Here is an 11,092-nt window from a genome sequence, read left to right on the forward strand (position 1 = left end):
ATCACGTACAATGTGTTGGAGTGCTAGCCAATAAAAGTGTGAGTGTTTCATAGTGATGTCACCATGTCAGGGAAGAATACAAAGGAGTCCAATGGAGGCGTTTCAGGCAGGCGGAGTGTGTTAGAGAAACTCCCTCTGGAGGGAAAAATAATACAGAAAAGGGAAAACCCCAGAAAGCATAATAGGGACTCTTTAAATGTATTTAACATTAATGCCTTGCAAGAAAAAAGAATTCACAACATTTTAGGAGCTTTCACTTACACTTTGTGACCTTTATCAGTTAATTGGCTAAACTTGGAATATCAATCGTGAACATCTCATATCTTTGGTTATACATCTGCTGATGACGGCCATAAAATGTAACAAACAGCTCAACTGGAATTTTTCATGAGCTTTCAGTTCAATCTCATCAACTCCTTCATCAGCACATTTCCAGTGAGAGAACATCGCGCTAACATTTTCTTTGTCAAATCTCAAGGTCAATATTGAACCTTCACCTCATTTGAAGCCCTATTTACTCCATTTGAACAATGTCAATGCAAAGTGTACTCTGAGTGTAATGATGAGGTTGTTTTTTTATAATAGGCCTCTGTGATTAATCTAAATCCTAAAAGTCCGACTCAGTTAGTTCCCTTTTTTCTGTGTCCGTCTGATTTTAAATAAATGAAGTCAGCACATCTCAATGTCAAAGGAAACAACCTGTATTTCTGTTAGCTTTATTTATGTGTGACACAAAATGGCAGATGGTAATAAGATGGAGTTAGTGGTTGATTACAATTAAATGTCAGATATAATGAAATAGGGGGGCAGACTATAGATAGTAGTCAGGGACCATCCTTCTTTTAATCTAATCTAATTTTCCTGAAGTGGACAGTAATGTAATGATGTGGCCGGAGAGCGTTTTAACTCTGCACATCACACACATGAAACATCCAGTGACACTGACCATATGGAGCCTATTAAAGCTTAAAATGAAAAGCTAAAGCATAACTAACAACTAAATATAGTACTACATGTTTACATATGCTATAGTATGATTTCACTTCACGTTGTATTTATTTGACTCGGGAACTGGAGCTACGCACAGAAAGGTAAAAACATTTTATAAAATAAAATATGCTATTTGAACCAAGTAAGTAGATCTCACTGTCACATAGACATTTGTTACACTTGCTTAACTTTCCATCACATAAAACTGCAAGTTGCACCATCATGTTTCTGTCCAAACATTGCCATTAATTTATAATGAATTTGATTGTCAAAGAAACGGGAAGAGCAAATATCGATTTCCAATAGTACCAAAAATTATTTAAAATTCAAGAGATGAGAATCCACGTAAGGGAGGTATAAAGTCAAATGGGTGAGAAAAGTAATAGCCAAAATAACTACTTGACACCAACTATTGGACATTTTATTCAACTTATTCTACCTTCTTTTTATTTTATTTTAATTTTTCTAATTAAAACACCTCTTGTAATAATTTTAACAAATTACTTTTAATGGATTTATTAAACTCATTCTGGATTTAAAATAATTCCCTTATTGGATTATAACCCCCAGGTGTTTTAAGCTCTACCTGCAGTCATGTACTGTATACATTTTGCTACTTTTTATTCCCGCTTTTGCACTAATTCACACCTGAAAGATAGTAACTGCTCTCTATGGTTCCTCACTTCCTGTCTACTTGAGCTATGACCATTTTGGGAACTCTTGATGTTGTGGATCTAAGTTATAAATCGAGGCTTGTTTTATTTCTGCCTAAATCATAATGAATATGTTTATCTTGTCTATGAGTAATATATTATTAAAGTGACATATTTATGATGTTTGACACATTAAATATGCCTCTCAGTCCTGCTTCACATTAAACAGTGACTTGGTATTTGTTAAATTCATAGCGGTGCAGTACAGCCTGTCTCAGTGGACTGTGCCCACACCACCTGTCATTAGCAAACAGAGGCTGGCGTGGGTTGTTTTCCAGTCAATAGACTGACACACTGGTGCCTTTCTAAGCTTCTGAGTAAGTCGATTAGTCTAGACTTTGAAGTCTTTGAGGAGTACAGAAGTGCACACCTGCGAGCAGAGGTGCACTTCTCACTCTCGGACTTACACAAAGATGCTGAACAGCACTCGAGGTCGTGGTGAGGCAAGATAAAGTGAAACTGAGGATCTTATATCTATCTGCCATAATACAATACTACAATAGCTACTATACGCATTATGTGATAAGGGGATTATCCGGTGCATTAATTAGGAAAAATCTGACTGAAGGATATGCTGAGAATGAACTAGTGTCCTACAGAAGATTTCCACAATACCTACTGAACTGACTGAGCATGGCTTTGACATCATCAGTGTCAGGGGAGTGAATCCCCCTGTGGCCTTTATTGATGAAAATGTATGCACCCATCACACTTTAGTGCTTTATGGATGACAGTATCCTCGTTATGCTAACCTGCAGTACAGACAGTGTAAACCTCCCTTTGGCAAGTGTTGGGTAAACATAGAGTACTGCATGCTTAAATATGCTGTAGTGTGTAACATGAAATCAATTTTTAAAGTCAATATTTTTAAAACAAATACCCACATTTATATGGCTTTAGTTATTTTATGAAATCACATTTACAACAAAGCCTTATATAATCCTTGGAGATTTAAAACAGCTCTTTTTGTGGTTGCCAGTTAGTTACTTCTGGGTAACTGGACGCAGAAACCCTTTAGGGCATTAAAGGAACCTACATTCATCCAGCGCTCACATGCCAACAAATTCTCCCATGCAGTATATGCTGGTGAGTGGAGTCTACACAAGTCAGGGTTTGAAACAGAATATGCTTTAAGGGATTAGTATAGTCAAGGAAAAATATCATGTTATGTGTTATAAGCAAGTCTGTGGCATTTGGGAAACATTTCTTCTTGGGGGGAATTTAGCGAGAGAGGTTTGTTTATCAAATGGTATCACTTTCGTTTAATAAATACTTAAATAAAACTGTGCAATTTGGTACTAATGAACTGGAAATAGAGATTATCCTGTGAGACTTCAGATAGTTAAATTGAGTTTACACAGATAAATTAATAAGCAGGTTTTTTTAACAGTGGATTTCCCTCTGCCACTTGGGGGAAGCAGTAAAAAGTTAAAAACACAACGTTGATATATCAATATATTTCTGGTTATACTAATCTGGCCAATAACATTCTTAATGGTGCACTGTGTTCACCAGTGTTAATTCTCTGCAGCGATTAAAGCCACTTAATTTACAGAAAATATATGTAAACAGCAAACTCAATATGCAAGAAAAGTCCACACAGAATGACCTCAGTTTTCTGGCAATAATAGTTAATAACAACAAGTAGAATTTAAGCCACAATCAATATCAGTTTTGGATCACAGTAAAACCTGCATTTATTTAGATGTTGTACTTGGAGTGTGAGTAATGACATACAAGTTGTCTCTAGGAGGAAGTAGTTTAGATTGTATAATGGTGCCGCCCTGAAGATATGGATGGATTGATAATTCAGTTTTAACACACAGGAAACGTCACCATCGAGTCTTTGCTGCACGCTGGCACGCTTCCTGTTCGTAGCCTCTTAAATCAGTCAACACTCAACTAATAACACCACTAATGGAATCATCAGAGCAGCAGGAAACCTACCAGCAGTGCACTCTGTCACCTCCCATTGACTAGGACGCCATTCAGAAATCTCTGCTGATAAATCAGACGCCAAGCATCGTCATTATCAGGCATGTAAGACACAGCAGTCATTAGTGGATGGAGAAACTGCAATGGACACACACTCTCACGATTACAGAAACACACCAAGCCTACTCTCTGTCTTTCACACACACATTACAGGAGAATGGGAGAGTGGGAACCAGTAGTAGTGTGTCAGTGGGGAAGCGTTGAGACAGCAGTGGGTCAGTGTTTGTGCTGCAGTCTGAAGCCCGCTGCACACCATGCACACTCCACTGCAGCACTTTGATTTCACATTGGCATCCCCCCCTCTGCATCTCCAGCATAATGGCTCGGAGCAGCCTGCCCCATCATTACCCTTCTCACATGAGAAACCACTGCTGACATCTTCTATTGCACACCGCACACTCGCACACACCGACTCACACAAGCACGTCCACACCGAGCATCCATGGGGGCTAATAACACACCAAAGTCCTTTTTTTGCAGCGAGTAAATAGGACAGACAGGGCTGCCCTTCTTTCCTGTGTCCTTACACTCTCTTGTCCACTTTATTCTGCACAGCAAAATCAAAGCTGGTTTGTAGGACTCCAAGCTTGGCTGCTCCCAGAGGAGACAAACCTGGACGAAAGCCCTAAGTACCACTACCGCTGTAACACGGTGATTTATTACTTTTGCACCAAACAAAGAGAAGTTCACAGAGAAAGTCCTCTTCACATGAATGCACTGCACCAAGAAGAACAAGAGTAATGAAACATGCACGCACGCACACACACAGTCACACCTCGGTGCTGTCGCAGTGCTTTCTCTCTATGTGCTGTGAGGTGAGTCATCAGCACAGAGAAGCATAACCTCACAGCTCCAGCTAATCTCTTCTCTCCTCCTCCTCCTCCTCCTCCTCAACCTGCCAGCATCTCATTTTCTCCACTTATGGATGAAGGCACGGTGACTTACATCATAGCTGTAGCCTCACATATACATATAAGGCCACAGATCCGAACACATGGCCAACACATCCTGGAGAATCACACTCACACGCTCTCTGCAGGGATATACCCCTGCAGCTAAGACATTGCCAGCAATCCAATCAATATTCCTGCGTTATCATGCATTTTATGCACTGAAATCAGCATTTTAATTCCAGAGGTCAGACTGAGACCGCGTTTGATGTTTTATATGCTGATTTTTTAAAGTTCCATGGTAACATTATTGCAGTCTTTGTCCCTTAAAACTGATTCTTGCAGCTTCACATCAGTTCCGGCGCTGCTCCTTTACAGCGATACACAGGTCCTTTGTGCCCTTTAAAACAGAAGCCCTGTGAGATGTGATTAAATGCTGCATGTTTGCTCTCAGTCAGCAGGATACTGACCAGAGGCGGACAACAAAAGCCAAACTAATAAACACAGTGTCTCTTTGAACCCACAGAGCTGACAATCAATCGGCTCTTCTGCTGTGGATCAGAGAAAGTGTGCGGATCAGAAAGGTAAAAAAACAAAAACACACGGCTTCAAGGGGAGATACAGTTCATCAGGGGGAAGATATTCCCAGGTTCTCATTTATAACAAACACGGCTGCAGACATGCTTCACTCTGTCACAGGGGGACACATGCTGGCACAAAAATTGGAAGCTAAGCGTCCACGACTTGAGGCAGTTTCTGTCCTACTTCTTCTAAGAGTGAATAAACAAAAGATTATGTCGTTTTTTGTCTAAATATGCATGCTGCCAACCTTGCCAGAAACTGCATCTGACTGTAAGAAGATGAAACATACAGGCTGCATTAATACATACAAAACAAACAAAACATTATCCGTAAGTTTGACCTTTCCTAACACCAACAGATGTTAGCATACAGCGGTATATTTAAAAGTCTTAGCATACGTTTAGATAAAATAACTCTGACATTCAATTTTAAGAGGACTTACATTGCCATGTTAGCGTTCTGCATCTCGTGTTGAGGCACTGTGACTATTCTGGCTGTGTGTGCTGCTATGCTTTGTTGTGTGTGTTGGTCTGTTTCTGTCAGCCTGTTTCTGTGTGTGTTAGTGCCCAGGGCCAGACCACTGGGATAGCTGTCTCTATGCTGACTTCGCTGTCATATATTAAAGAGGCCTTCTTAACGGTCTAGGGAGCATATCAGCTTCTCTGTCCCGTCACTTCAGGCATCACATCCAAGCAAGCACTTTACCTCTCACACACACACACACATGCACACACACACACACACACACACACACACACACACACACACACACACACACACACACAAACATGCACACACACACATGCACACACACACACACACACACACACACACACACACACACACACACACACACACACACACACAAACACACACACACACACACACAAACACACACACATGCACACACACACACACACACACACACACACACACACACACACACAAACAAAAACACACACACACACACACGCACACACACACACACGCACACACGCATACACGCACACACACACACACACACTCACACAAACACACACACACACACACACACACTCACACAAACTCACACACACATATATACACACGGTCAACCATTCCCTCTCTCTCCCCTCCCCCTGCTATTTGCTCGGCCAAGGGTACTCTCCAGGGGTCCACACACACACATCAGAACGACACCAACACTCAGTCAAGATACAATCTCAGGAGCTGACACACAGTGACAAAAGCAGCCTCGCAGGACTCTGCACCACAGTACCAGTCACTCTCATATACAAAGGAATAGCTCAGCAGATGTCATTTGATGATCCTCTTTTCTGTCTGTTCATTTATATATGCAGTTAAGTATCACCATTTTTAGACAAGAATAAAATGCTGCAATTGAGTCGAGTTCTGCCAAATTTGTCAAATTGCAGATGGCCTGAAACATTTAAGGATAAACCACATAAGGTATTAGGACACCTCAAGCAGTTTGAATCCTCTCAGTGCTTATTGGCATGAATAGTTCATACCGTTTCTTCCAACACATCTTTTCATCTCTTAATTTCTTTATGCATTAATAATGACAACACACAAGATCAACATTTCTGTAAATGTGTGAGCAGCTAACTGGCAAACTTGCAAAACCAATGACGTAAGGTTAAGAAAAGTAAGAAAAGCAAGAAACAGTTTGACAGCAATATCAACAGCATTAGCATGCACAAGACGTGCAGAAATCATGCAGCAAAGCATTGATGCATTGATACGACAAACCCTCCATCATTCAGGACATGCAGCTTGTGACAGCATCATAAAGCAACAGAACACAAATGATTGACCACACTGCACACATTAGCCATTCAAAGCATTAAGATATACATTCAGTCAAAATCGTCCATAGGAGCTCAGATGGGCTGAGAAGGGGGACTGCAAAGGCCAAAGCAATCATACTCCTTAATTAAAGCATTCAGTGACCCTCAAGCCACGCATGGTTTCATGCAGCCTTTCTTATCGTTTATTAAAGTCATTCCTTTAATTGGAGGACTGCAGGGGAAACATAGATAGCTCAATTCATAAGAAAAACAACACTTAGTATCACAGGGCTGATTTCAACAACTCGTAAAAAACATTAGGGGATCAAGAACACATTAAAGCATGTGAGCTTTTATTCAGTGAAATGTAAAATGTCTCTCACCTGGGTTTGAACACAGCGTTGATGTACATGGGAGGGGAGAACAGAGGTGGCTCCGCTGAACCGTTAGGGGGCACAGGGAGGCCCCCATTCCTACCCTGTCCTGGGTCCCCCTCTGTACAGACAGATTCATATATTAATCACTTTAAATTGCCATTCTAATTTACACTTCTTCCCCTGAGACTGCTTGAGTAAGTAAAAGGATTCACAGGTTTGTCAGTAGAATATTAGCCACAGATAACACTGAGAGGGATTTTCTGTAGAGCACTCAGTTTTTATGTAAATGTAAGTGAAGCATATTGATTTTGAATAGTGCAGCACAGACAGGTCTGCGCACTACAGCCACGTTGAGGCCATGTTGTCAGCGGCTGGTTAGGAACGCTGGCGGCTCAGTAATCCCCTCAGCCATAGATTTAAGAAGCTATTTTTGCTGGCTCTTAGTCTGTGGCGCGGATTTACGGCAAAGTCGTTTTGTTACCTTAATATTGTTTTTATTTAATCAATTTCTCACATAATATTAAATGCAGCAAAAGATAAGTGAAAATACTGGTAAAAATAAGAGGAAGGCTGGCTGGAAATTGATAAGCTGTAAATGTGTGTTATTCGGATGCACACTGAAAGGTTTTTCCAGAGAAAACCACAGCACAACAACACACACAGCCCTCCCTCTATGAGCCTTATTTTGTTTGTGTTGGCCATTAGTTGATTATCAATGCATGTACCTTTTTCATCTAGCAGGAAGGAGGTTAGCAGGTGGGGACACACTTCCTCCAGAACAGAGCAGAATGAGCAGAATGCAGAAGGCCCCTTTGAAGACAGATGGTCCAAAAATATCTCCGTCCGTTTCCTCCTGGACTCGTGTCCCAGTATTTCCTTGTATTCCCCAAGTGAGAACACCTTGTCATACACCAGGTGGGGAAGTACTGTGCTGACATCTAGCTCGCTCAGGATCTTTTGTCGATGCTTCTTGAGAATCTTAGCTACCCATCTCTTCTTCTTCTTCCTGGTGCATGGCCTCCTGCCAGGCCTCTGGTACTGCCTCTTCTGCTTCTTCAGAAACCATCTTTTGGTGCCGCTGCCAAACATCTTCGACTTCAGGAGATCCAACAAAACTTCATCCACGGCTCCGTCAACACACTTCCCAAAGGAGGGGAGGTGCATATTTTATGCTAGTGAAGCGGCCATGCCACATATTTCCTGGAGCCCGGCTTTGTTGTTGTCCGAGTCGTTTATCGGAGGCAGGAAGAGACAATCTGGACAGTGGCTGATTTCTAGCTGGGTACTTAGTGACGCTAAGAAGATTACCAGACTCCTAAGTACACCAATGCAAACGGCTCACCACTGCAGACAACATATTTTACATCATTTTTGAGCTACTTAAGTTGCCATTTAATCACCATATGCCACCTTTAATTACAATATGTCCTGTTAAATCCTTGGAGATAATGTAAAGAAAAAACATGTGACAGGCCTTACAGTTATTTTTGGGTAATGCTGACTTCCCTTAAAATCATCCGGTAGTCACACAATAAGGTTTTTAAGGTTCAAACCCACTCCCTATCCTGAAACTAAGTGTGAATGTAACAGAGTTATAGAAATACTAAACCCCCCAAAAAGACCATTGTATATCAAATACTCACCCCATGTTACCTTTGAATCTTTAAGCATATCTTCACTTTGAATAAAGAAGAAATTGTTAACATTTTTGATAAATTGCACTAAATAGGGGCTGCAATTACCAACAGTAAAACTAAATTAGGTCAGTTTACACACTCAGTGAAATCGTGCTGTATGGTCCAATTGTCATGCATCTATAACCTTACTATTCTTTTTGCATGATCAGTAGACGGAAAAATTGTGCCTGCAGGCTATACCCGACTTGATTCATCTAGACTTTTCTTTGTTTTTTAATTCTTCACTCATTGTGGATGCATGCCCGAAAAACTGCCTTCATCACAAATTCAAGGTAACACAGGGCCAGTAATTGAATTGAAGGGTCAAGTATTCCTTTAACCTCCAGCGGCTCCACTGACCAGCTCTCCAACAACTCACAGTTCTGGGTATTGCTGTGAGTGTGACACCTGATTAAAGCAAGATTAAAGTATTTTGTCATGAGCATTGACCCGTTAAATTGAGATGTCAAGCTTGCATTGAGGAGAAGCGTTAACATATCATAAAATAGAGCAAGGGCATTTAAAGGGGAGCTTAATGCAATGAACTGAAAAAATTAAGTAATGCGGCAAAACCCAGCATGACCTTGAATCACATTTTATCCAGCTTCTGTATAAAATGATGGAGGATGGTCTACTCTCTTTACCAGGAGAGGGTGCCATTTGATCGGTGAGCATCATATGCAGTAAATCATAGGGTGACAGTTTTTATGTGCATTAACTGACCAAACATTTGGCTTCAGAGCCGCAGACCCGTGTTATCATATTATACACTGTAACAAATGCCATAACATGTCATGCCAATAAAGCTAATTTAAAATCAGACTTTTAAGAGCAGCTCAGTAACTGCTTTAGGATTTATGGCTTTGGATTGTACAATGCATGTTGCCTTATGTCATGTAGGTCTTTTATTAAAACAATCTAAACAATAAAAATAAAGACATTTGGCTATAATAACATGGTCAGGCAGTAGCCTACATCAGGAGATAAACTAGTCCCACTATAAACTGACAAGTCTAGTTCAACAGAGTAGCAATAAATGCTGTCTATGCGGCCCCTGGATTTTCTGGATTCAGGTAATTGCATGCTTCTTAAATGTAGGTAAATTAAGGATTCATTTTTTAAACGACCTAGTTTGTTTAAAAGGTCGAGAGGGCTGAAGAAGAAACCACATACAGTATATGCATGTATCACTGCAGCATTTAAATTGTTCAAAGATAGAGTGCAGTAAATAGTTAGTTAGTTGCATATAACGTTTGTGACAATCAAGCTTGTAGCGTAGGTGGTTACGTTTGTCTCCTTTACGTTTGTGTAAAGAGCTTCAGTAATGTCGATGCATTTTTACGCTAGGTTACGTATAAGGCTTGGGCATTTTAACTTTTCAGCACAGGAAATATAGAGTGGTGCAGGAACGAGTCCTAAAACCTTCAGAGAATTTCAGGAACAGTAAGTGCTTCCAAGGTGTGGTGTTCCTCTTCTGGCTCGGGGGAGAGAAGCCAATACAGTCCTGAGAACCTGCGCCTGAGTCTGCCCCTCAGCCAGTCACGATCTTCGGAGGTGGGCCCTCTTGTCAGCGGGTTAAATTACTTATTGGTTGGAGGAAACGACTCCTCCACTGAATGTGTACTGTCAGCTGCCTATGGCTTCTTCCACTGACAGGTGGTGTCACCGTGTCAGTGCAGCTGAAATTGTGGATGGCAAAGATGGCTAATGCAGCCGCATGACTGCATTTCCATTCTCCACGTGGGCATTGACATTTTGTGGAGAGAAGGACCTCTTCTCCTGTAGAGGCAGATACCTGTGTGGTGGTGAGTTTGTTTTATTATTTAAAATATATTTACATTTTATTGCCTTCCCAATTATCCCTTTAATTGTTTATCCTGTATGTTTATTTCATGTATATTTCTGTTCGGCCTAAGTGTTTTCTGGTGTGTAATATTTGTAATAAAGATTTCATGTGACTAATAGGCCTATGAATAAATGAACTCTAGGTTAATGGTACTCTTCCCTCTCTTGCTATCACTACTCACAGACACTTGATAAACCTTGTCCCTCATGCCAGCCGAGACAACACCGGTAAGC

The sequence above is a fragment of the Notothenia rossii genome (assembly GCF_949606895.1).
Source record: "Notothenia rossii genome assembly, chromosome: 5".
NCBI lineage: Eukaryota > Metazoa > Chordata > Actinopteri > Perciformes > Nototheniidae > Notothenia > Notothenia rossii.